This window comes from Globicephala melas, unplaced genomic scaffold (genome assembly GCF_963455315.2).
Source record: "Globicephala melas unplaced genomic scaffold, mGloMel1.2 SCAFFOLD_800, whole genome shotgun sequence".
NCBI lineage: Eukaryota > Metazoa > Chordata > Mammalia > Artiodactyla > Delphinidae > Globicephala > Globicephala melas.
In genome coordinates, this window is record NW_027207933.1 from 1 (window position 1) to 21829 (window position 21829).

Genomic DNA, 21829 nt, shown 5'->3' on the forward strand with positions numbered 1-21829 from the left:
GGCCCTGCCGGGGCGGGCCGGCCGCCAGGCTGGCGTTAAGGCGCCAGCGCCAGCGAAACTGGGCCTCAAGAGGCCGCCCGCGGCCCCCCGCCCCCGTCTACGGCCATACCACCCTGAACGCGCCCGATCTCGTCTGATCTCGGAAGCTAAGCAGGGTCGGGCCTGGTTAGTACTTGGATGGGAGACCGCCTGGGAATACCGGGTGCTGTAGGCTTTTTGCCTCCCGCTCCGCCCGCCTTCTCCTTTACTCGCCCGCGGCGGGGGCCGCCGGCTCCGCCCCCGCCGGGCCCCGCTGCAGGCCCCACCTCCTCAGGCCCCTCCCACCACGGCGCGCGCCGGCGGGGTCGCTCCCCGCCGGCCCGGCCGGCCAGGCGGCCAGAAGGCGGCCCTGGAAGGCAGGCGCACCCCAGACGCTCCCGGGGTGGCTGGCCCGGACCCAGACTCCGCCGCGGGCCCAGTTGCCGTCCTTTCGGCCCGCGAGCCCCTCGACCTGCACCTGGCCGCCCCCACCGGCGCCCAGCCCCGGCGCCGCCACCTGTGTGCCGGTGTGTCCCTCCACAGCTCCCTCCGACAAAAGCCCCCCCCCACCCCGCCCCTCTGGCGTGTCACCGCGGCCGGGTGCGGGAGCGGGATCGAGGGCAGGGGCCGCTTCCCCGGGCCTGCCGGCCACCAGGGGGCGGGGTCCTGAGCTCGGCGGGGGGTGTGGGGGCAAGGGTGGCCTTGCCGGGGCTGAGGGGCCGTGGCGACTCATTGGTGGCTCCCGGTGGCTTCGGGCCAGCTGCTGTCGGGCAGGAGGGCCGGCCCGGGCTGCGGCCGGGCTGCGCCTAGGGCCGCGTGGGCGGGCAGGGCCGATGCCCAAGGGACCGCGGGCCCCGGGCCCTGAAGCCTCCGGGGCCACGTCCCTGTGAGCGACGTGCGGGATCTTGGGCGGGGCGCCAAGCGCCGAAGGGTTTGCTGGGTCACGGCCGCCCTGGGCTGGGAGGTGGTCGCCAAACCCTCCGCCGCCGCCCGATACCCGAGACCTCCGTTGCCCCTGCCTGGGCGGGCGAGGGGGCCCTGCCGGGGCGGGCCGGCCGCCAGGCTGGCGTTAAGGCGCCAGCGCCAGCGAAACTGGGCCTCAAGAGGCCGCCCGCGGCCCCCCGCCCCCGTCTACGGCCATACCACCCTGAACGCGCCCGATCTCGTCTGATCTCGGAAGCTAAGCAGGGTCGGGCCTGGTTAGTACTTGGATGGGAGACCGCCTGGGAATACCGGGTGCTGTAGGCTTTTTGCCTCCCGCTCCGCCCGCCTTCTCCTTTACTCGCCCGCGGCGGGGGCCGCCGGCTCCGCCCCCGCCGGGCCCCGCTGCAGGCCCCACCTCCTCAGGCCCCTCCCACCACGGCGCGCGCCGGCGGGGTCGCTCCCCGCCGGCCCGGCCGGCCAGGCGGCCAGAAGGCGGCCCTGGAAGGCAGGCGCACCCCAGACGCTCCCGGGGTGGCTGGCCCGGGACCCAGACTCCGCCGCGGGCCCAGTTGCCGTCCCTTTCGGCCCGCGAGCCCCTCGACCTGCACCTGGCCGCCCCCACCGGCGCCCAGCCCCGGCGCCGCCACCTGTGTGCCGGTGTGTCCCTCCACAGCTCCCTCTGACAAAAGCCCCCCCCCACCCCGCCCCTCTGGCGTGTCACCGCGGCCGGGTGCGGGGAGCGGGATCGAGGGCAGGGGCCGCTTCCCCGGGCCTGCCGGCCACCAGGGGCGGGGTCCTGAGCTCGGCGGGGGGTGTGGGGGCAAGGGTGGCCTTGCCGGGGCTGAGGGGCCGTGGCGACTCAATGGTGGCTCCCGGTGGCTTCGGGCCAGCTGCTGTCGGGCAGGAGGGCCGGCCCGGGCTGCGGCCGGGCTGCGCCTAGGGCCGCGTGGGCGGGCAGGGCCGATGCCCAAGGGGACCGCGGGCCCCGGGCCCTGAAGCCTCCGGGGCCACGTCCCTGTGAGCGACGTGCGGGATCTTGGGCGGGGCGCCAAGCGCCGAAGGGTTTGCTGGGTCACGGCCGCCCTGGGCTGGGAGGTGGTCGCCAAACCCTCCGCCGCCGCCCGATACCCGAGACCTCCGTTGCCCCTGCCTGGGCGGGCGAGGGGGCCCTGCCGGGGCGGGCCGGCCGCCAGGCTGGCGTTAAGGCGCCAGCGCCAGCGAAACTGGGCCTCAAGAGGCCGCCCGCGGCCCCCCGCCCCCGTCTACGGCCATACCACCCTGAACGCGCCCGATCTCGTCTGATCTCGGAAGCTAAGCAGGGTCGGGCCTGGTTAGTACTTGGATGGGAGACCGCCTGGGAATACCGGGTGCTGTAGGCTTTTTGCCTCCCGCTCCGCCCGCCTTCTCCTTTACTCGCCCGCGGCGGGGTCGCCGGCTCCGCCCCCGCCGGGCCCCGCTGCAGGCCCCACCTCCTCAGGCCCCTCCCACCACGGCGCGCGCCGGCGGGGTCGCTCCCCGCCGGCCCGGCCGGCCAGGCGGCCAGAAGGCGGCCCTGGAAGGCAGCCGCACCCCAGACGCTCCCGGGGTGGCTGGCCCGGACCCAGACTCCGCCGCGGGCCCAGTTGCCGTCCTTTCGGCCCGCGAGCCCCTCGACCTGCACCTGGCCGCCCCCACCGGCGCCCAACCCCGGCGCCGCCACCTGTGTGCCGGTGTGTCCCTCCACAGCTCCCTCCGACAAAAGCCCCCCCCCACCCCGCCCCTCTGGCGTGTCACCGCGGCCGGGTGCGGGAGCGGGATCGAGGGCAGGGGCCGCTTCCCCGGGCCTGCCGGCCACCAGGGGCGGGGTCCTGAGCTCGGCGGGGGGTGTGGGGGCAAGGGTGGCCTTGCCGGGGCTGAGGGGCCGTGGCGACTCAATGGTGGCTCCCGGTGGCTTCGGGCCAGCTGCTGTCGGGCAGGAGGGCCGGCCCGGGCTGCGGCCGGGCTGCGCCTAGGGCCGCGTGGGCGGGCAGGGCCGATGCCCAAGGGACCGCGGGCCCCGGGCCCTGAAGCCTCCGGGGCCACGTCCCTGTGAGCGACGTGCGGGATCTTGGGCGGGGCGCCAAGCGCCGAAGGGTTTGCTGGGTCACGGCCGCCCTGGGCTGGGAGGTGGTCGCCAAACCCTCCGCCGCCGCCCGATACCCGAGACCTCCGTTGCCCCTGCCTGGGCGGGCGAGGGGGCCCTGCCGGGGCGGGCCGGCCGCCAGGCTGGCGTTAAGGCGCCAGCGCCAGCGAAACTGGGCCTCAAGAGGCCGCCCGCGGCCCCCCGCCCCCGTCTACGGCCATACCACCCTGAACGCGCCCGATCTCGTCTGATCTCGGAAGCTAAGCAGGGTCGGGCCTGGTTAGTACTTGGATGGGAGACCGCCTGGGAATACCGGGTGCTGTAGGCTTTTTGCCTCCCGCTCCGCCCGCCTTCTCCTTTACTCGCCCGCGGCGGGGGCCGCCGGCTCCGCCCCCGCCGGGCCCCGCTGCAGGCCCCACCTCCTCAGGCCCCTCCCACCACGGCGCGCGCCGGCGGGGTCGCTCCCCGCCGGCCCGGCCGGCCAGGCGGCCAGAAGGCGGCCCTGGAAGGCAGGCGCACCCCAGACGCTCCCGGGGTGGCTGGCCCGGACCCAGACTCCGCCGCGGGCCCAGTTGCCGTCCTTTCGGCCCGCGAGCCCCTCGACCTGCACCTGGCCGCCCCCACCGGCGCCCAGCCCCGGCGCCGCCACCTGTGTGCCGGTGTGTCCCTCCACAGCTCCCTCTGACAAAAGCCCCCCCCCACCCCGCCCCTCTGGCGTGTCACCGCGGCCGGGTGCGGGAGCGGGATCGAGGGCAGGGGCCGCTTCCCCGGGCCTGCCGGCCACCAGGGGCGGGGTCCTGAGCTCGGCGGGGGGTGTGGGGGCAAGGGTGGCCTTGCCGGGGCTGAGGGGCCGTGGCGACTCAATGGTGGCTCCCGGTGGCTTCGGGCCAGCTGCTGTCGGGCAGGAGGGCCGGCCCGGGCTGCGGCCGGGCTGCGCCTAGGGCCGCGTGGGCGGGCAGGGCCGATGCCCAAGGGACCGCGGGCCCCGGGCCCTGAAGCCTCCGGGGCCACGTCCCTGTGAGCGACGTGCGGGATCTTGGGCGGGGCGCCAAGCGCCGAAGGGTTTGCTGGGTCACGGCCGCCCTGGGCTGGGAGGTGGTCGCCAAACCCTCCGCCGCCGCCCGATACCCGAGACCTCCGTTGCCCCTGCCTGGGCGGGCGAGGGGGCCCTGCCGGGGCGGGCCGGCCGCCAGGCTGGCGTTAAGGCGCCAGCGCCAGCGAAACTGGGCCTCAAGAGGCCGCCCGCGGCCCCCCGCCCCCGTCTACGGCCATACCACCCTGAACGCGCCCGATCTCGTCTGATCTCGGAAGCTAAGCAGGGTCGGGCCTGGTTAGTACTTGGATGGGAGACCGCCTGGGAATACCGGGTGCTGTAGGCTTTTTGCCTCCCGCTCCGCCCGCCTTCTCCTTTACTCGCCCGCGGCGGGGGCCGCCGGCTCCGCCCCCGCCGGGCCCCGCTGCAGGCCCCACCTCCTCAGGCCCCTCCCACCACGGCGCGCGCCGGCGGGGTCGCTCCCCGCCGGCCCGGCCGGCCAGGCGGCCAGAAGGCGGCCCTGGAAGGCAGGCGCACCCCAGACGCTCCCGGGGTGGCTGGCCCGGACCCAGACTCCGCCGCGGGCCCAGTTGCCGTCCTTTCGGCCCGCGAGCCCCTCGACCTGCACCTGGCCGCCCCCACCGGCGCCCAGCCCCGGCGCCGCCACCTGTGTGCCGGTGTGTCCCTCCACAGCTCCCTCCGACAAAAGCCCCCCCCCACCCCGCCCCTCTGGCGTGTCACCGCGGCCGGGTGCGGGAGCGGGATCGAGGGCAGGGGCCGCTTCCCCGGGCCTGCCGGCCACCAGGGGCGGGGTCCTGAGCTCGGCGGGGGGTGTGGGGGCAAGGGTGGCCTTGCCGGGGCTGAGGGGCCGTGGCGACTCATTGGTGGCTCCCGGTGGCTTCGGGCCAGCTGCTGTCGGGCAGGAGGGCCGGCCCGGGCTGCGGCCGGGCTGCGCCTAGGGCCGCGTGGGCGGGCAGGGCCGATGCCCAAGGGACCGCGGGCCCCGGGCCCTGAAGCCTCCGGGGCCACGTCCCTGTGAGCGACGTGCGGGATCTTGGGCGGGGCGCCAAGCGCCGAAGGGTTTGCTGGGTCACGGCCGCCCTGGGCTGGGAGGTGGTCGCCAAACCCTCCGCCGCCGCCCGATACCCGAGACCTCCGTTGCCCCTGCCTGGGCGGGCGAGGGGGCCCTGCCGGGGCGGGCCGGCCGCCAGGCTGGCGTTAAGGCGCCAGCGCCAGCGAAACTGGGCCTCAAGAGGCCGCCCGCGGCCCCCCGCCCCCGTCTACGGCCATACCACCCTGAACGCGCCCGATCTCGTCTGATCTCGGAAGCTAAGCAGGGTCGGGCCTGGTTAGTACTTGGATGGGAGACCGCCTGGGAATACCGGGTGCTGTAGGCTTTTTGCCTCCCGCTCCGCCCGCCTTCTCCTTTACTCGCCCGCGGCGGGGGCCGCCGGCTCCGCCCCCGCCGGGCCCCGCTGCAGGCCCCACCTCCTCAGGCCCCTCCCACCACGGCGCGCGCCGGCGGGGTCGCTCCCCGCCGGCCCGGCCGGCCAGGCGGCCAGAAGGCGGCCCTGGAAGGCAGGCGCACCCCAGACGCTCCCGGGGTGGCTGGCCCGGACCCAGACTCCGCCGCGGGCCCAGTTGCCGTCCTTTCGGCCCGCGAGCCCCTCGACCTGCACCTGGCCGCCCCCACCGGCGCCCAGCCCCGGCGCCGCCACCTGTGTGCCGGTGTGTCCCTCCACAGCTCCCTCTGACAAAAGCCCCCCCCCACCCCGCCCCTCTGGCGTGTCACCGCGGCCGGGTGCGGGAGCGGGATCGAGGGCAGGGGCCGCTTCCCCGGGCCTGCCGGCCACCAGGGGCGGGGTCCTGAGCTCGGCGGGGGGTGTGGGGGCAAGGGTGGCCTTGCCGGGGCTGAGGGGCCGTGGCGACTCAATGGTGGCTCCCGGTGGCTTCGGGCCAGCTGCTGTCGGGCAGGAGGGCCGGCCCGGGCTGCGGCCGGGCTGCGCCTAGGGCCGCGTGGGCGGGCAGGGCCGATGCCCAAGGGACCGCGGGCCCCGGGCCCTGAAGCCTCCGGGGCCACGTCCCTGTGAGCGACGTGCGGGATCTTGGGCGGGGCGCCAAGCGCCGAAGGGTTTGCTGGGTCACGGCCGCCCTGGGCTGGGAGGTGGTCGCCAAACCCTCCGCCGCCGCCCGATACCCGAGACCTCCGTTGCCCCTGCCTGGGCGGGCGAGGGGGCCCTGCCGGGGCGGGCCGGCCGCCAGGCTGGCGTTAAGGCGCCAGCGCCAGCGAAACTGGGCCTCAAGAGGCCGCCCGCGGCCCCCCGCCCCCGTCTACGGCCATACCACCCTGAACGCGCCCGATCTCGTCTGATCTCGGAAGCTAAGCAGGGTCGGGCCTGGTTAGTACTTGGATGGGAGACCGCCTGGGAATACCGGGTGCTGTAGGCTTTTTGCCTCCCGCTCCGCCCGCCTTCTCCTTTACTCGCCCGCGGCGGGGTCGCCGGCTCCGCCCCCGCCGGGCCCCGCTGCAGGCCCCACCTCCTCAGGCCCCTCCCACCACGGCGCGCGCCGGCGGGGTCGCTCCCCGCCGGCCCGGCCGGCCAGGCGGCCAGAAGGCGGCCCTGGAAGGCAGGCGCACCCCAGACGCTCCCGGGGTGGCTGGCCCGGACCCAGACTCCGCCGCGGGCCCAGTTGCCGTCCTTTCGGCCCGCGAGCCCCTCGACCTGCACCTGGCCGCCCCCACCGGCGCCCAACCCCGGCGCCGCCACCTGTGTGCCGGTGTGTCCCTCCACAGCTCCCTCCGACAAAAGCCCCCCCCCACCCCGCCCCTCTGGCGTGTCACCGCGGCCGGGTGCGGGAGCGGGATCGAGGGCAGGGGCCGCTTCCCCGGGCCTGCCGGCCACCAGGGGCGGGGTCCTGAGCTCGGCGGGGGGTGTGGGGGCAAGGGTGGCCTTGCCGGGGCTGAGGGGCCGTGGCGACTCAATGGTGGCTCCCGGTGGCTTCGGGCCAGCTGCTGTCGGGCAGGAGGGCCGGCCCGGGCTGCGGCCGGGCTGCGCCTAGGGCCGCGTGGGCGGGCAGGGCCGATGCCCAAGGGACCGCGGGCCCCGGGCCCTGAAGCCTCCGGGGCCACGTCCCTGTGAGCGACGTGCGGGATCTTGGGCGGGGCGCCAAGCGCCGAAGGGTTTGCTGGGTCACGGCCGCCCTGGGCTGGGAGGTGGTCGCCAAACCCTCCGCCGCCGCCCGATACCCGAGACCTCCGTTGCCCCTGCCTGGGCGGGCGAGGGGGCCCTGCCGGGGCGGGCCGGCCGCCAGGCTGGCGTTAAGGCGCCAGCGCCAGCGAAACTGGGCCTCAAGAGGCCGCCCGCGGCCCCCCGCCCCCGTCTACGGCCATACCACCCTGAACGCGCCCGATCTCGTCTGATCTCGGAAGCTAAGCAGGGTCGGGCCTGGTTAGTACTTGGATGGGAGACCGCCTGGGAATACCGGGTGCTGTAGGCTTTTTGCCTCCCGCTCCGCCCGCCTTCTCCTTTACTCGCCCGCGGCGGGGGCCGCCGGCTCCGCCCCCGCCGGGCCCCGCTGCAGGCCCCACCTCCTCAGGCCCCTCCCACCACGGCGCGCGCCGGCGGGGTCGCTCCCCGCCGGCCCGGCCGGCCAGGCGGCCAGAAGGCGGCCCTGGAAGGCAGGCGCACCCCAGACGCTCCCGGGGTGGCTGGCCCGGACCCAGACTCCGCCGCGGGCCCAGTTGCCGTCCTTTCGGCCCGCGAGCCCCTCGACCTGCACCTGGCCGCCCCCACCGGCGCCCAGCCCCGGCGCCGCCACCTGTGTGCCGGTGTGTCCCTCCACAGCTCCCTCCGACAAAAGCCCCCCCCCACCCCGCCCCTCTGGCGTGTCACCGCGGCCGGGTGCGGGAGCGGGATCGAGGGCAGGGGCCGCTTCCCCGGGCCTGCCGGCCACCAGGGGCGGGGTCCTGAGCTCGGCGGGGGGTGTGGGGGCAAGGGTGGCCTTGCCGGGGCTGAGGGGCCGTGGCGACTCAATGGTGGCTCCCGGTGGCTTCGGGCCAGCTGCTGTCGGGCAGGAGGGCCGGCCCGGGCTGCGGCCGGGCTGCGCCTAGGGCCGCGTGGGCGGGCAGGGCCGATGCCCAAGGGACCGCGGGCCCCGGGCCCTGAAGCCTCCGGGGCCACGTCCCTGTGAGCGACGTGCGGGATCTTGGGCGGGGCGCCAAGCGCCGAAGGGTTTGCTGGGTCACGGCCGCCCTGGGCTGGGAGGTGGTCGCCAAACCCTCCGCCGCCGCCCGATACCCGAGACCTCCGTTGCCCCTGCCTGGGCGGGCGAGGGGGCCCTGCCGGGGCGGGCCGGCCGCCAGGCTGGCGTTAAGGCGCCAGCGCCAGCGAAACTGGGCCTCAAGAGGCCGCCCGCGGCCCCCCGCCCCCGTCTACGGCCATACCACCCTGAACGCGCCCGATCTCGTCTGATCTCGGAAGCTAAGCAGGGTCGGGCCTGGTTAGTACTTGGATGGGAGACCGCCTGGGAATACCGGGTGCTGTAGGCTTTTTGCCTCCCGCTCCGCCCGCCTTCTCCTTTACTCGCCCGCGGCGGGGGCCGCCGGCTCCGCCCCCGCCGGGCCCCGCTGCAGGCCCCACCTCCTCAGGCCCCTCCCACCACGGCGCGCGCCGGCGGGGTCGCTCCCCGCCGGCCCGGCCGGCCAGGCGGCCAGAAGGCGGCCCTGGAAGGCAGGCGCACCCCAGACGCTCCCGGGGTGGCTGGCCCGGACCCAGACTCCGCCGCGGGCCCAGTTGCCGTCCTTTCGGCCCGCGAGCCCCTCGACCTGCACCTGGCCGCCCCCACCGGCGCCCAGCCCCGGCGCCGCCACCTGTGTGCCGGTGTGTCCCTCCACAGCTCCCTCTGACAAAAGCCCCCCCCCACCCCGCCCCTCTGGCGTGTCACCGCGGCCGGGTGCGGGAGCGGGATCGAGGGCAGGGGCCGCTTCCCCGGGCCTGCCGGCCACCAGGGGCGGGGTCCTGAGCTCGGCGGGGGGTGTGGGGGCAAGGGTGGCCTTGCCGGGGCTGAGGGGCCGTGGCGACTCATTGGTGGCTCCCGGTGGCTTCGGGCCAGCTGCTGTCGGGCAGGAGGGCCGGCCCGGGCTGCGGCCGGGCTGCGCCTAGGGCCGCGTGGGCGGGCAGGGCCGATGCCCAAGGGACCGCGGGCCCCGGGCCCTGAAGCCTCCGGGGCCACGTCCCTGTGAGCGACGTGCGGGATCTTGGGCGGGGCGCCAAGCGCCGAAGGGTTTGCTGGGTCACGGCCGCCCTGGGCTGGGAGGTGGTCGCCAAACCCTCCGCCGCCGCCCGATACCCGAGACCTCCGTTGCCCCTGCCTGGGCGGGCGAGGGGGCCCTGCCGGGGCGGGCCGGCCGCCAGGCTGGCGTTAAGGCGCCAGCGCCAGCGAAACTGGGCCTCAAGAGGCCGCCCGCGGCCCCCCGCCCCCGTCTACGGCCATACCACCCTGAACGCGCCCGATCTCGTCTGATCTCGGAAGCTAAGCAGGGTCGGGCCTGGTTAGTACTTGGATGGGAGACCGCCTGGGAATACCGGGTGCTGTAGGCTTTTTGCCTCCCGCTCCGCCCGCCTTCTCCTTTACTCGCCCGCGGCGGGGGCCGCCGGCTCCGCCCCCGCCGGGCCCCGCTGCAGGCCCCACCTCCTCAGGCCCCTCCCACCACGGCGCGCGCCGGCGGGGTCGCTCCCCGCCGGCCCGGCCGGCCAGGCGGCCAGAAGGCGGCCCTGGAAGGCAGGCGCACCCCAGACGCTCCCGGGGTGGCTGGCCCGGACCCAGACTCCGCCGCGGGCCCAGTTGCCGTCCTTTCGGCCCGCGAGCCCCTCGACCTGCACCTGGCCGCCCCCACCGGCGCCCAGTCCCGGCGCCGCCACCTGTGTGCCGGTGTGTCCCTCCACAGCTCCCTCTGACAAAAGCCCCCCCCCACCCCGCCCCTCTGGCGTGTCACCGCGGCCGGGTGCGGGAGCGGGATCGAGGGCAGGGGCCGCTTCCCCGGGCCTGCCGGCCACCAGGGGCGGGGTCCTGAGCTCGGCGGGGGGTGTGGGGGCAAGGGTGGCCTTGCCGGGGCTGAGGGGCCGTGGCGACTCAATGGTGGCTCCCGGTGGCTTCGGGCCAGCTGCTGTCGGGCAGGAGGGCCGGCCCGGGCTGCGGCCGGGCTGCGCCTAGGGCCGCGTGGGCGGGCAGGGCCGATGCCCAAGGGACCGCGGGCCCCGGGCCCTGAAGCCTCCGGGGCCACGTCCCTGTGAGCGACGTGCGGGATCTTGGGCGGGGCGCCAAGCGCCGAAGGGTTTGCTGGGTCACGGCCGCCCTGGGCTGGGAGGTGGTCGCCAAACCCTCCGCCGCCGCCCGATACCCGAGACCTCCGTTGCCCCTGCCTGGGCGGGCGAGGGGGCCCTGCCGGGGCGGGCCGGCCGCCAGGCTGGCGTTAAGGCGCCAGCGCCAGCGAAACTGGGCCTCAAGAGGCCGCCCGCGGCCCCCCGCCCCCGTCTACGGCCATACCACCCTGAACGCGCCCGATCTCGTCTGATCTCGGAAGCTAAGCAGGGTCGGGCCTGGTTAGTACTTGGATGGGAGACCGCCTGGGAATACCGGGTGCTGTAGGCTTTTTGCCTCCCGCTCCGCCCGCCTTCTCCTTTACTCGCCCGCGGCGGGGGCCGCCGGCTCCGCCCCCGCCGGGCCCCGCTGCAGGCCCCACCTCCTCAGGCCCCTCCCACCACGGCGCGCGCCGGCGGGGTCGCTCCCCGCCGGCCCGGCCGGCCAGGCGGCCAGAAGGCGGCCCTGGAAGGCAGGCGCACCCCAGACGCTCCCGGGGTGGCTGGCCCGGACCCAGACTCCGCCGCGGGCCCAGTTGCCGTCCTTTCGGCCCGCGAGCCCCTCGACCTGCACCTGGCCGCCCCCACCGGCGCCCAGCCCCGGCGCCGCCACCTGTGTGCCGGTGTGTCCCTCCACAGCTCCCTCTGACAAAAGCCCCCCCCCACCCCGCCCCTCTGGCGTGTCACCGCGGCCGGGTGCGGGAGCGGGATCGAGGGCAGGGGCCGCTTCCCCGGGCCTGCCGGCCACCAGGGGCGGGGTCCTGAGCTCGGCGGGGGGTGTGGGGGCAAGGGTGGCCTTGCCGGGGCTGAGGGGCCGTGGCGACTCAATGGTGGCTCCCGGTGGCTTCGGGCCAGCTGCTGTCGGGCAGGAGGGCCGGCCCGGGCTGCGGCCGGGCTGCGCCTAGGGCCGCGTGGGCGGGCAGGGCCGATGCCCAAGGGACCGCGGGCCCCGGGCCCTGAAGCCTCCGGGGCCACGTCCCTGTGAGCGACGTGCGGGATCTTGGGCGGGGCGCCAAGCGCCGAAGGGTTTGCTGGGTCACGGCCGCCCTGGGCTGGGAGGTGGTCGCCAAACCCTCCGCCGCCGCCCGATACCCGAGACCTCCGTTGCCCCTGCCTGGGCGGGCGAGGGGGCCCTGCCGGGGCGGGCCGGCCGCCAGGCTGGCGTTAAGGCGCCAGCGCCAGCGAAACTGGGCCTCAAGAGGCCGCCCGCGGCCCCCCGCCCCCGTCTACGGCCATACCACCCTGAACGCGCCCGATCTCGTCTGATCTCGGAAGCTAAGCAGGGTCGGGCCTGGTTAGTACTTGGATGGGAGACCGCCTGGGAATACCGGGTGCTGTAGGCTTTTTGCCTCCCGCTCCGCCCGCCTTCTCCTTTACTCGCCCGCGGCGGGGGCCGCCGGCTCCGCCCCCGCCGGGCCCCGCTGCAGGCCCCACCTCCTCAGGCCCCTCCCACCACGGCGCGCGCCGGCGGGGTCGCTCCCCGCCGGCCCGGCCGGCCAGGCGGCCAGAAGGCGGCCCTGGAAGGCAGGCGCACCCCAGACGCTCCCGGGGTGGCTGGCCCGGACCCAGACTCCGCCGCGGGCCCAGTTGCCGTCCTTTCGGCCCGCGAGCCCCTCGACCTGCACCTGGCCGCCCCCACCGGCGCCCAGTCCCGGCGCCGCCACCTGTGTGCCGGTGTGTCCCTCCACAGCTCCCTCTGACAAAAGCCCCCCCCCACCCCGCCCCTCTGGCGTGTCACCGCGGCCGGGTGCGGGAGCGGGATCGAGGGCAGGGGCCGCTTCCCCGGGCCTGCCGGCCACCAGGGGCGGGGTCCTGAGCTCGGCGGGGGGTGTGGGGGCAAGGGTGGCCTTGCCGGGGCTGAGGGGCCGTGGCGACTCAATGGTGGCTCCCGGTGGCTTCGGGCCAGCTGCTGTCGGGCAGGAGGGCCGGCCCGGGCTGCGGCCGGGCTGCGCCTAGGGCCGCGTGGGCGGGCAGGGCCGATGCCCAAGGGACCGCGGGCCCCGGGCCCTGAAGCCTCCGGGGCCACGTCCCTGTGAGCGACGTGCGGGATCTTGGGCGGGGCGCCAAGCGCCGAAGGGTTTGCTGGGTCACGGCCGCCCTGGGCTGGGAGGTGGTCGCCAAACCCTCCGCCGCCGCCCGATACCCGAGACCTCCGTTGCCCCTGCCTGGGCGGGCGAGGGGGCCCTGCCGGGGCGGGCCGGCCGCCAGGCTGGCGTTAAGGCGCCAGCGCCAGCGAAACTGGGCCTCAAGAGGCCGCCCGCGGCCCCCCGCCCCCGTCTACGGCCATACCACCCTGAACGCGCCCGATCTCGTCTGATCTCGGAAGCTAAGCAGGGTCGGGCCTGGTTAGTACTTGGATGGGAGACCGCCTGGGAATACCGGGTGCTGTAGGCTTTTTGCCTCCCGCTCCGCCCGCCTTCTCCTTTACTCGCCCGCGGCGGGGTCGCCGGCTCCGCCCCCGCCGGGCCCCGCTGCAGGCCCCACCTCCTCAGGCCCCTCCCACCACGGCGCGCGCCGGCGGGGTCGCTCCCCGCCGGCCCGGCCGGCCAGGCGGCCAGAAGGCGGCCCTGGAAGGCAGCCGCACCCCAGACGCTCCCGGGGTGGCTGGCCCGGACCCAGACTCCGCCGCGGGCCCAGTTGCCGTCCTTTCGGCCCGCGAGCCCCTCGACCTGCACCTGGCCGCCCCCACCGGCGCCCAACCCCGGCGCCGCCACCTGTGTGCCGGTGTGTCCCTCCACAGCTCCCTCCGACAAAAGCCCCCCCCCACCCCGCCCCTCTGGCGTGTCACCGCGGCCGGGTGCGGGAGCGGGATCGAGGGCAGGGGCCGCTTCCCCGGGCCTGCCGGCCACCAGGGGCGGGGTCCTGAGCTCGGCGGGGGGTGTGGGGGCAAGGGTGGCCTTGCCGGGGCTGAGGGGCCGTGGCGACTCAATGGTGGCTCCCGGTGGCTTCGGGCCAGCTGCTGTCGGGCAGGAGGGCCGGCCCGGGCTGCGGCCGGGCTGCGCCTAGGGCCGCGTGGGCGGGCAGGGCCGATGCCCAAGGGACCGCGGGCCCCGGGCCCTGAAGCCTCCGGGGCCACGTCCCTGTGAGCGACGTGCGGGATCTTGGGCGGGGCGCCAAGCGCCGAAGGGTTTGCTGGGTCACGGCCGCCCTGGGCTGGGAGGTGGTCGCCAAACCCTCCGCCGCCGCCCGATACCCGAGACCTCCGTTGCCCCTGCCTGGGCGGGCGAGGGGGCCCTGCCGGGGCGGGCCGGCCGCCAGGCTGGCGTTAAGGCGCCAGCGCCAGCGAAACTGGGCCTCAAGAGGCCGCCCGCGGCCCCCCGCCCCCGTCTACGGCCATACCACCCTGAACGCGCCCGATCTCGTCTGATCTCGGAAGCTAAGCAGGGTCGGGCCTGGTTAGTACTTGGATGGGAGACCGCCTGGGAATACCGGGTGCTGTAGGCTTTTTGCCTCCCGCTCCGCCCGCCTTCTCCTTTACTCGCCCGCGGCGGGGGCCGCCGGCTCCGCCCCCGCCGGGCCCCGCTGCAGGCCCCACCTCCTCAGGCCCCTCCCACCACGGCGCGCGCCGGCGGGGTCGCTCCCCGCCGGCCCGGCCGGCCAGGCGGCCAGAAGGCGGCCCTGGAAGGCAGGCGCACCCCAGACGCTCCCGGGGTGGCTGGCCCGGACCCAGACTCCGCCGCGGGCCCAGTTGCCGTCCTTTCGGCCCGCGAGCCCCTCGACCTGCACCTGGCCGCCCCCACCGGCGCCCAGCCCCGGCGCCGCCACCTGTGTGCCGGTGTGTCCCTCCACAGCTCCCTCCGACAAAAGCCCCCCCCCACCCCGCCCCTCTGGCGTGTCACCGCGGCCGGGTGCGGGAGCGGGATCGAGGGCAGGGGCCGCTTCCCCGGGCCTGCCGGCCACCAGGGGCGGGGTCCTGAGCTCGGCGGGGGGTGTGGGGGCAAGGGTGGCCTTGCCGGGGCTGAGGGGCCGTGGCGACTCAATGGTGGCTCCCGGTGGCTTCGGGCCAGCTGCTGTCGGGCAGGAGGGCCGGCCCGGGCTGCGGCCGGGCTGCGCCTAGGGCCGCGTGGGCGGGCAGGGCCGATGCCCAAGGGACCGCGGGCCCCGGGCCCTGAAGCCTCCGGGGCCACGTCCCTGTGAGCGACGTGCGGGATCTTGGGCGGGGCGCCAAGCGCCGAAGGGTTTGCTGGGTCACGGCCGCCCTGGGCTGGGAGGTGGTCGCCAAACCCTCCGCCGCCGCCCGATACCCGAGACCTCCGTTGCCCCTGCCTGGGCGGGCGAGGGGGCCCTGCCGGGGCGGGCCGGCCGCCAGGCTGGCGTTAAGGCGCCAGCGCCAGCGAAACTGGGCCTCAAGAGGCCGCCCGCGGCCCCCCGCCCCCGTCTACGGCCATACCACCCTGAACGCGCCCGATCTCGTCTGATCTCGGAAGCTAAGCAGGGTCGGGCCTGGTTAGTACTTGGATGGGAGACCGCCTGGGAATACCGGGTGCTGTAGGCTTTTTGCCTCCCGCTCCGCCCGCCTTCTCCTTTACTCGCCCGCGGCGGGGGCCGCCGGCTCCGCCCCCGCCGGGCCCCGCTGCAGGCCCCACCTCCTCAGGCCCCTCCCACCACGGCGCGCGCCGGCGGGGTCGCTCCCCGCCGGCCCGGCCGGCCAGGCGGCCAGAAGGCGGCCCTGGAAGGCAGGCGCACCCCAGACGCTCCCGGGGTGGCTGGCCCGGACCCAGACTCCGCCGCGGGCCCAGTTGCCGTCCTTTCGGCCCGCGAGCCCCTCGACCTGCACCTGGCCGCCCCCACCGGCGCCCAGCCCCGGCGCCGCCACCTGTGTGCCGGTGTGTCCCTCCACAGCTCCCTCTGACAAAAGCCCCCCCCCACCCCGCCCCTCTGGCGTGTCACCGCGGCCGGGTGCGGGAGCGGGATCGAGGGCAGGGGCCGCTTCCCCGGGCCTGCCGGCCACCAGGGGCGGGGTCCTGAGCTCGGCGGGGGGTGTGGGGGCAAGGGTGGCCTTGCCGGGGCTGAGGGGCCGTGGCGACTCAATGGTGGCTCCCGGTGGCTTCGGGCCAGCTGCTGTCGGGCAGGAGGGCCGGCCCGGGCTGCGGCCGGGCTGCGCCTAGGGCCGCGTGGGCGGGCAGGGCCGATGCCCAAGGGACCGCGGGCCCCGGGCCCTGAAGCCTCCGGGGCCACGTCCCTGTGAGCGACGTGCGGGATCTTGGGCGGGGCGCCAAGCGCCGAAGGGTTTGCTGGGTCACGGCCGCCCTGGGCTGGGAGGTGGTCGCCAAACCCTCCGCCGCCGCCCGATACCCGAGACCTCCGTTGCCCCTGCCTGGGCGGGCGAGGGGGCCCTGCCGGGGCGGGCCGGCCGCCAGGCTGGCGTTAAGGCGCCAGCGCCAGCGAAACTGGGCCTCAAGAGGCCGCCCGCGGCCCCCCGCCCCCGTCTACGGCCATACCACCCTGAACGCGCCCGATCTCGTCTGATCTCGGAAGCTAAGCAGGGTCGGGCCTGGTTAGTACTTGGATGGGAGACCGCCTGGGAATACCGGGTGCTGTAGGCTTTTTGCCTCCCGCTCCGCCCGCCTTCTCCTTTACTCGCCCGCGGCGGGGGCCGCCGGCTCCGCCCCCGCCGGGCCCCGCTGCAGGCCCCACCTCCTCAGGCCCCTCCCACCACGGCGCGCGCCGGCGGGGTCGCTCCCCGCCGGCCCGGCCGGCCAGGCGGCCAGAAGGCGGCCCTGGAAGGCAGGCGCACCCCAGACGCTCCCGGGGTGGCTGGCCCGGACCCAGACTCCGCCGCGGGCCCAGTTGCCGTCCTTTCGGCCCGCGAGCCCCTCGACCTGCACCTGGCCGCCCCCACCGGCGCCCAGCCCCGGCGCCGCCACCTGTGTGCCGGTGTGTCCCTCCACAGCTCCCTCCGACAAAAGCCCCCCCCCACCCCGCCCCTCTGGCGTGTCACCGCGGCCGGGTGCGGGAGCGGGATCGAGGGCAGGGGCCGCTTCCCCGGGCCTGCCGGCCACCAGGGGCGGGGTCCTGAGCTCGGCGGGGGGTGTGGGGGCAAGGGTGGCCTTGCCGGGGCTGAGGGGCCGTGGCGACTCATTGGTGGCTCCCGGTGGCTTCGGGCCAGCTGCTGTCGGGCAGGAGGGCCGGCCCGGGCTGCGGCCGGGCTGCGCCTAGGGCCGCGTGGGCGGGCAGGGCCGATGCCCAAGGGACCGCGGGCCCCGGGCCCTGAAGCCTCCGGGGCCACGTCCCTGTGAGCGACGTGCGGGATCTTGGGCGGGGCGCCAAGCGCCGAAGGGTTTGCTGGGTCACGGCCGCCCTGGGCTGGGAGGTGGTCGCCAAACCCTCCGCCGCCGCCCGATACCCGAGACCTCCGTTGCCCCTGCCTGGGCGGGCGAGGGGGCCCTGCCGGGGCGGGCCGGCCGCCAGGCTGGCGTTAAGGCGCCAGCGCCAGCGAAACTGGGCCTCAAGAGGCCGCCCGCGGCCCCCCGCCCCCGTCTACGGCCATACCACCCTGAACGCGCCCGATCTCGTCTGATCTCGGAAGCTAAGCAGGGTCGGGCCTGGTTAGTACTTGGATGGGAGACCGCCTGGGAATACCGGGTGCTGTAGGCTTTTTGCCTCCCGCTCCGCCCGCCTTCTCCTTTACTCGCCCGCGGCGGGGTCGCCGGCTCCGCCCCCGCCGGGCCCCGCTGCAGGCCCCACCTCCTCAGGCCCCTCCCACCACGGCGCGCGCCGGCGGGGTCGCTCCCCGCCGGCCCGGCCGGCCAGGCGGCCAGAAGGCGGCCCTGGAAGGCAGCCGCACCCCAGACGCTCCCGGGGTGGCTGGCCCGGACCCAGACTCCGCCGCGGGCCCAGTTGCCGTCCTTTCGGCCCGCGAGCCCCTCGACCTGCACCTGGCCGCCCCCACCGGCGCCCAACCCCGGCGCCGCCACCTGTGTGCCGGTGTGTCCCTCCACAGCTCCCTCCGACAAAAGCCCCCCCCCACCCCGCCCCTCTGGCGTGTCACCGCGGCCGGGTGCGGGAGCGGGATCGAGGGCAGGGGCCGCTTCCCCGGGCCTGCCGGCCACCAGGGGCGGGGTCCTGAGCTCGGCGGGGGGTGTGGGGGCAAGGGTGGCCTTGCCGGGGCTGAGGGGCCGTGGCGACTCAATGGTGGCTCCCGGTGGCTTCGGGCCAGCTGCTGTCGGGCAGGAGGGCCGGCCCGGGCTGCGGCCGGGCTGCGCCTAGGGCCGCGTGGGCGGGCAGGGCCGATGCCCAAGGGACCGCGGGCCCCGGGCCCTGAAGCCTCCGGGGCCACGTCCCTGTGAGCGACGTGCGGGATCTTGGGCGGGGCGCCAAGCGCCGAAGGGTTTGCTGGGTCACGGCCGCCCTGGGCTGGGAGGTGGTCGCCAAACCCTCCGCCGCCGCCCGATACCCGAGACCTCCGTTGCCCCTGCCTGGGCGGGCGAGGGGGCCCTGCCGGGGCGGGCCGGCCGCCAGGCTGGCGTTAAGGCGCCAGCGCCAGCGAAACTGGGCCTCAAGAGGCCGCCCGCGGCCCCCCGCCCCCGTCTACGGCCATACCACCCTGAACGCGCCCGATCTCGTCTGATCTCGGAAGCTAAGCAGGGTCGGGCCTGGTTAGTACTTGGATGGGAGACCGCCTGGGAATACCGGGTGCTGTAGGCTTTTTGCCTCCCGCTCCGCCCGCCTTCTCCTTTACTCGCCCGCGGCGGGGGCCGCCGGCTCCGCCCCCGCCGGGCCCCGCTGCAGGCCCCACCTCCTCAGGCCCCTCCCACCACGGCGCGCGCCGGCGGGGTCGCTCCCCGCCGGCCCGGCCGGCCAGGCGGCCAGAAGGCGGCCCTGGAAGGCAGGCGCACCCCAGACGCTCCCGGGGTGGCTGGCCCGGACCCAGACTCCGCCGCGGGCCCAGTTGCCGTCCTTTCGGCCCGCGAGCCCCTCGACCTGCACCTGGCCGCCCCCACCGGCGCCCAGCCCCGGCGCCGCCACCTGTGTGCCGGTGTGTCCCTCCACAGCTCCCTCTGACAAAAGCCCCCCCCCACCCCGCCCCTCTGGCGTGTCACCGCGGCCGGGTGCGGGAGCGGGATCGAGGGCAGGGGCCGCTTCCCCGGGCCTGCCGGCCACCAGGGGCGGGGTCCTGAGCTCGGCGGGGGGTGTGGGGGCAAGGGTGGCCTTGCCGGGGCTGAGGGGCCGTGGCGACTCAATGGTGGCTCCCGGTGGCTTCGGGCCAGCTGCTGTCGGGCAGGAGGGCCGGCCCGGGCTGCGGCCGGGCTGCGCCTAGGGCCGCGTGGGCGGGCAGGGCCGATGCCCAAGGGACCGCGGGCCCCGGGCCCTGAAGCCTCCGGGGCCACGTCCCTGTGAGCGACGTGCGGGATCTTGGGCGGGGCGCCAAGCGCCGAAGGGTTTGCTGGGTCACGGCCGCCCTGGGCTGGGAGGTGGTCGCCAAACCCTCCGCCGCCGCCCGATACCCGAGACCTCCGTTGCCCCTGCCTGGGCGGGCGAGGGGGCCCTGCCGGGGCGGGCCGGCCGCCAGGCTGGCGTTAAGGCGCCAGCGCCAGCGAAACTGGGCCTCAAGAGGCCGCCCGCGGCCCCCCGCCCCCGTCTACGGCCATACCACCCTGAACGCGCCCGATCTCGTCTGATCTCGGAAGCTAAGCAGGGTCGGGCCTGGTTAGTACTTGGATGGGAGACCGCCTGGGAATACCGGGTGCTGTAGGCTTTTTGCCTCCCGCTCCGCCCGCCTTCTCCTTTACTCGCCCGCGGCGGGGGCCGCCGGCTCCGCCCCCGCCGGGCCCCGCTGCAGGCCCCACCTCCTCAGGCCCCTCCCACCACGGCGCGCGCCGGCGGGGTCGCTCCCCGCCGGCCCGGCCGGCCAGGCGGCCAGAAGGCGGCCCTGGAAGGCAGGCGCACCCCAGACGCTCCCGGGGTGGCTGGCCCGGACCCAGACTCCGCCGCGGGCCCAGTTGCCGTCCTTTCGGCCCGCGAGCCCCTCGACCTGCACCTGGCCGCCCCCACCGGCGCCCAGCCCCGGCGCCGCCACCTGTGTGCCGGTGTGTCCCTCCACAGCTCCCTCCGACAAAAGCCCCCCCCCACCCCGCCCCTCTGGCGTGTCACCGCGGCCGGGTGCGGGAGCGGGATCGAGGGCAGGGGCCGCTTCCCCGGGCCTGCCGGCCACCAGGGGCGGGGTCCTGAGCTCGGCGGGGGGTGTGGGGGCAAGGGTGGCCTTGCCGGGGCTGAGGGGCCGTGGCGACTCATTGGTGGCTCCCGGTGGCTTCGGGCCAGCTGCTGTCGGGCAGGAGGGCCGGCCCGGGCTGCGGCCGGGCTGCGCCTAGGGCCGCGTGGGCGGGCAGGGCCGATGCCCAAGGGACCGCGGGCCCCGGGCCCTGAAGCCTCCGGGGCCACGACCCTGTGAGCGACGTGCGGGATCTTGGGCGGGGCGCCAAGCGCCGAAGGGTTTGCTGGGTCACGGCCGCCCTGGGCTGGGAGGTGGTCGCCAAACCCTCCGCCGCCGCCCGATACCCGAGACCTCCGTTGCCCCTGCCTGGGCGGGCGAGGGGGCCCTGCCGGGGCGGGCCGGCCGCCAGGCTGGCGTTAAGGCGCCAGCGCCAGCGAAACTGGGCCTCAAGAGGCCGCCCGCGGCCCCCCGCCCCCGTCTACGGCCATACCACCCTGAACGCGCCCGATCTCGTCTGATCTCGGAAGCTAAGCAGGGTCGGGCCTGGTTAGTACTTGGATGGGAGACCGCCTGGGAATACCGGGTGCTGTAGGCTTTTTGCCTCCCGCTCCGCCCGCCTTCTCCTTTACTCGCCCGCGGCGGGGTCGCCGGCTCCGCCCCCGCCGGGCCCCGCTGCAGGCCCCACCTCCTCAGGCCCCTCCCACCACGGCGCGCGCCGGCGGGGTCGCTCCCCGCCGGCCCGGCCGGCCAGGCGGCCAGAAGGCGGCCCTGGAAGGCAGCCGCACCCCAGACGCTCCCGGGGTGGCTGGCCCGGACCCAGACTCCGCCGCGGGCCCAGTTGCCGTCCTTTCGGCCCGCGAGCCCCTCGACCTGCACCTGGCCGCCCCCACCGGCGCCCAACCCCGGCGCCGCCACCTGTGTGCCGGTGTGTCCCTCCACAGCTCCCTCCGACAAAAGCCCCCCCCCACCCCGCCCCTCTGGCGTGTCACCGCGGCCGGGTGCGGGAGCGGGATCGAGGGCAGGGGCCGCTTCCCCGGGCCTGCCGGCCACCAGGGGCGGGGTCCTGAGCTCGGCGGGGGGTGTGGGGGCAAGGGTGGCCTTGCCGGGGCTGAGGGGCCGTGGCGACTCAATGGTGGCTCCCGGTGGCTTCGGGCCAGCTGCTGTCGGGCAGGAGGGCCGGCCCGGGCTGCGGCCGGGCTGCGCCTAGGGCCGCGTGGGCGGGCAGGGCCGATGCCCAAGGGACCGCGGGCCCCGGGCCCTGAAGCCTCCGGGGCCACGTCCCTGTGAGCGACGTGCGGGATCTTGGGCGGGGCGCCAAGCGCCGAAGGGTTTGCTGGGTCACGGCCGCCCTGGGCTGGGAGGTGGTCGCCAAACCCTCCGCCGCCGCCCGATACCCGAGACCTCCGTTGCCCCTGCCTGGGCGGGCGAGGGGGCCCTGCCGGGGCGGGCCGGCCGCCAGGCTGGCGTTAAGGCGCCAGCGCCAGCGAAACTGGGCCTCAAGAGGCCGCCCGCGGCCCCCCGCCCCCGTCTACGGCCATACCACCCTGAACGCGCCCGATCTCGTCTGATCTCGGAAGCTAAGCAGGGTCGGGCCTGGTTAGTACTTGGATGGGAGACCGCCTGGGAATACCGGGTGCTGTAGGCTTTTTGCCTCCCGCTCCGCCCGCCTTCTCCTTTACTCGCCCGCGGCGGGGGCCGCCGGCTCCGCCCCCGCCGGGCCCCGCTGCAGGCCCCACCTCCTCAGGCCCCTCCCACCACGGCGCGCGCCGGCGGGGTCGCTCCCCGCCGGCCCGGCCGGCCAGGCGGCCAGAAGGCGGCCCTGGAAGGCAGGCGCACCCCAGACGCTCCCGGGGTGGCTGGCCCGGACCCAGACTCCGCCGCGGGCCCAGTTGCCGTCCTTTCGGCCCGCGAGCCCCTCGACCTGCACCTGGCCGCCCCCACCGGCGCCCAGCCCCGGCGCCGCCACCTGTGTGCCGGTGTGTCCCTCCACAGCTCCCTCCGACAAAAGCCCCCCCCCACCCCGCCCCTCTGGCGTGTCACCGCGGCCGGGTGCGGGAGCGGGATCGAGGGCAGGGGCCGCTTCCCCGGGCCTGCCGGCCACCAGGGGCGGGGTCCTGAGCTCGGCGGGGGGTGTGGGGGCAAGGGTGGCCTTGCCGGGGCTGAGGGGCCGTGGCGACTCATTGGTGGCTCCCGGTGGCTTCGGGCCAGCTGCTGTCGGGCAGGAGGGCCGGCCCGGGCTG

General features: G+C 76.8%; 21 non-coding genes across 21 annotated transcripts; all 21 read left to right on the top strand.

Moving 5' to 3' along the window:
• Window positions 1-95: 95 nt before the first annotated feature.
• LOC132595224 (5S ribosomal RNA) lies at window positions 96-214 on the top strand. Its single transcript, XR_009561379.1, has one exon. It is a non-coding gene; the product is annotated as a 5S ribosomal RNA (ribosomal RNA).
• Window positions 215-1147: 933 nt separating this feature from the next.
• On the top strand, window positions 1148-1266 carry LOC132595235 (5S ribosomal RNA). The gene has a single exon (XR_009561390.1). It is a non-coding gene; the product is annotated as a 5S ribosomal RNA (ribosomal RNA).
• A 936-nt stretch (window positions 1267-2202) lies between these two features.
• LOC132595246 (5S ribosomal RNA) lies at window positions 2203-2321 on the top strand. Its single transcript, XR_009561401.1, has one exon. It is a non-coding gene; the product is annotated as a 5S ribosomal RNA (ribosomal RNA).
• Window positions 2322-3252: 931 nt separating this feature from the next.
• On the top strand, window positions 3253-3371 carry LOC132595257 (5S ribosomal RNA). The gene has a single exon (XR_009561412.1). It is a non-coding gene; the product is annotated as a 5S ribosomal RNA (ribosomal RNA).
• A 932-nt stretch (window positions 3372-4303) lies between these two features.
• On the top strand, window positions 4304-4422 carry LOC132595268 (5S ribosomal RNA). The gene has a single exon (XR_009561424.1). It is a non-coding gene; the product is annotated as a 5S ribosomal RNA (ribosomal RNA).
• A 932-nt stretch (window positions 4423-5354) lies between these two features.
• On the top strand, window positions 5355-5473 carry LOC132595225 (5S ribosomal RNA). Its single transcript, XR_009561380.1, has one exon. It is a non-coding gene; the product is annotated as a 5S ribosomal RNA (ribosomal RNA).
• Window positions 5474-6405: 932 nt separating this feature from the next.
• Window positions 6406-6524, top strand: LOC132595226 (5S ribosomal RNA). Its single transcript, XR_009561381.1, has one exon. It is a non-coding gene; the product is annotated as a 5S ribosomal RNA (ribosomal RNA).
• A 931-nt stretch (window positions 6525-7455) lies between these two features.
• LOC132595227 (5S ribosomal RNA) lies at window positions 7456-7574 on the top strand. The gene has a single exon (XR_009561382.1). It is a non-coding gene; the product is annotated as a 5S ribosomal RNA (ribosomal RNA).
• A 932-nt stretch (window positions 7575-8506) lies between these two features.
• On the top strand, window positions 8507-8625 carry LOC132595228 (5S ribosomal RNA). The gene has a single exon (XR_009561383.1). It is a non-coding gene; the product is annotated as a 5S ribosomal RNA (ribosomal RNA).
• A 932-nt stretch (window positions 8626-9557) lies between these two features.
• Window positions 9558-9676, top strand: LOC132595229 (5S ribosomal RNA). Its single transcript, XR_009561384.1, has one exon. It is a non-coding gene; the product is annotated as a 5S ribosomal RNA (ribosomal RNA).
• A 932-nt stretch (window positions 9677-10608) lies between these two features.
• On the top strand, window positions 10609-10727 carry LOC132595230 (5S ribosomal RNA). The gene has a single exon (XR_009561385.1). It is a non-coding gene; the product is annotated as a 5S ribosomal RNA (ribosomal RNA).
• A 932-nt stretch (window positions 10728-11659) lies between these two features.
• On the top strand, window positions 11660-11778 carry LOC132595231 (5S ribosomal RNA). The gene has a single exon (XR_009561386.1). It is a non-coding gene; the product is annotated as a 5S ribosomal RNA (ribosomal RNA).
• A 932-nt stretch (window positions 11779-12710) lies between these two features.
• On the top strand, window positions 12711-12829 carry LOC132595232 (5S ribosomal RNA). The gene has a single exon (XR_009561387.1). It is a non-coding gene; the product is annotated as a 5S ribosomal RNA (ribosomal RNA).
• A 931-nt stretch (window positions 12830-13760) lies between these two features.
• On the top strand, window positions 13761-13879 carry LOC132595233 (5S ribosomal RNA). The gene has a single exon (XR_009561388.1). It is a non-coding gene; the product is annotated as a 5S ribosomal RNA (ribosomal RNA).
• Window positions 13880-14811: 932 nt separating this feature from the next.
• On the top strand, window positions 14812-14930 carry LOC132595234 (5S ribosomal RNA). Its single transcript, XR_009561389.1, has one exon. It is a non-coding gene; the product is annotated as a 5S ribosomal RNA (ribosomal RNA).
• A 932-nt stretch (window positions 14931-15862) lies between these two features.
• On the top strand, window positions 15863-15981 carry LOC132595236 (5S ribosomal RNA). Its single transcript, XR_009561391.1, has one exon. It is a non-coding gene; the product is annotated as a 5S ribosomal RNA (ribosomal RNA).
• Window positions 15982-16913: 932 nt separating this feature from the next.
• On the top strand, window positions 16914-17032 carry LOC132595237 (5S ribosomal RNA). The gene has a single exon (XR_009561392.1). It is a non-coding gene; the product is annotated as a 5S ribosomal RNA (ribosomal RNA).
• Window positions 17033-17963: 931 nt separating this feature from the next.
• Window positions 17964-18082, top strand: LOC132595238 (5S ribosomal RNA). The gene has a single exon (XR_009561393.1). It is a non-coding gene; the product is annotated as a 5S ribosomal RNA (ribosomal RNA).
• Window positions 18083-19014: 932 nt separating this feature from the next.
• LOC132595239 (5S ribosomal RNA) lies at window positions 19015-19133 on the top strand. The gene has a single exon (XR_009561394.1). It is a non-coding gene; the product is annotated as a 5S ribosomal RNA (ribosomal RNA).
• A 932-nt stretch (window positions 19134-20065) lies between these two features.
• On the top strand, window positions 20066-20184 carry LOC132595240 (5S ribosomal RNA). Its single transcript, XR_009561395.1, has one exon. It is a non-coding gene; the product is annotated as a 5S ribosomal RNA (ribosomal RNA).
• Window positions 20185-21115: 931 nt separating this feature from the next.
• LOC132595241 (5S ribosomal RNA) lies at window positions 21116-21234 on the top strand. Its single transcript, XR_009561396.1, has one exon. It is a non-coding gene; the product is annotated as a 5S ribosomal RNA (ribosomal RNA).
• The last annotated feature ends 595 nt before the right edge of the window (window positions 21235-21829 follow it).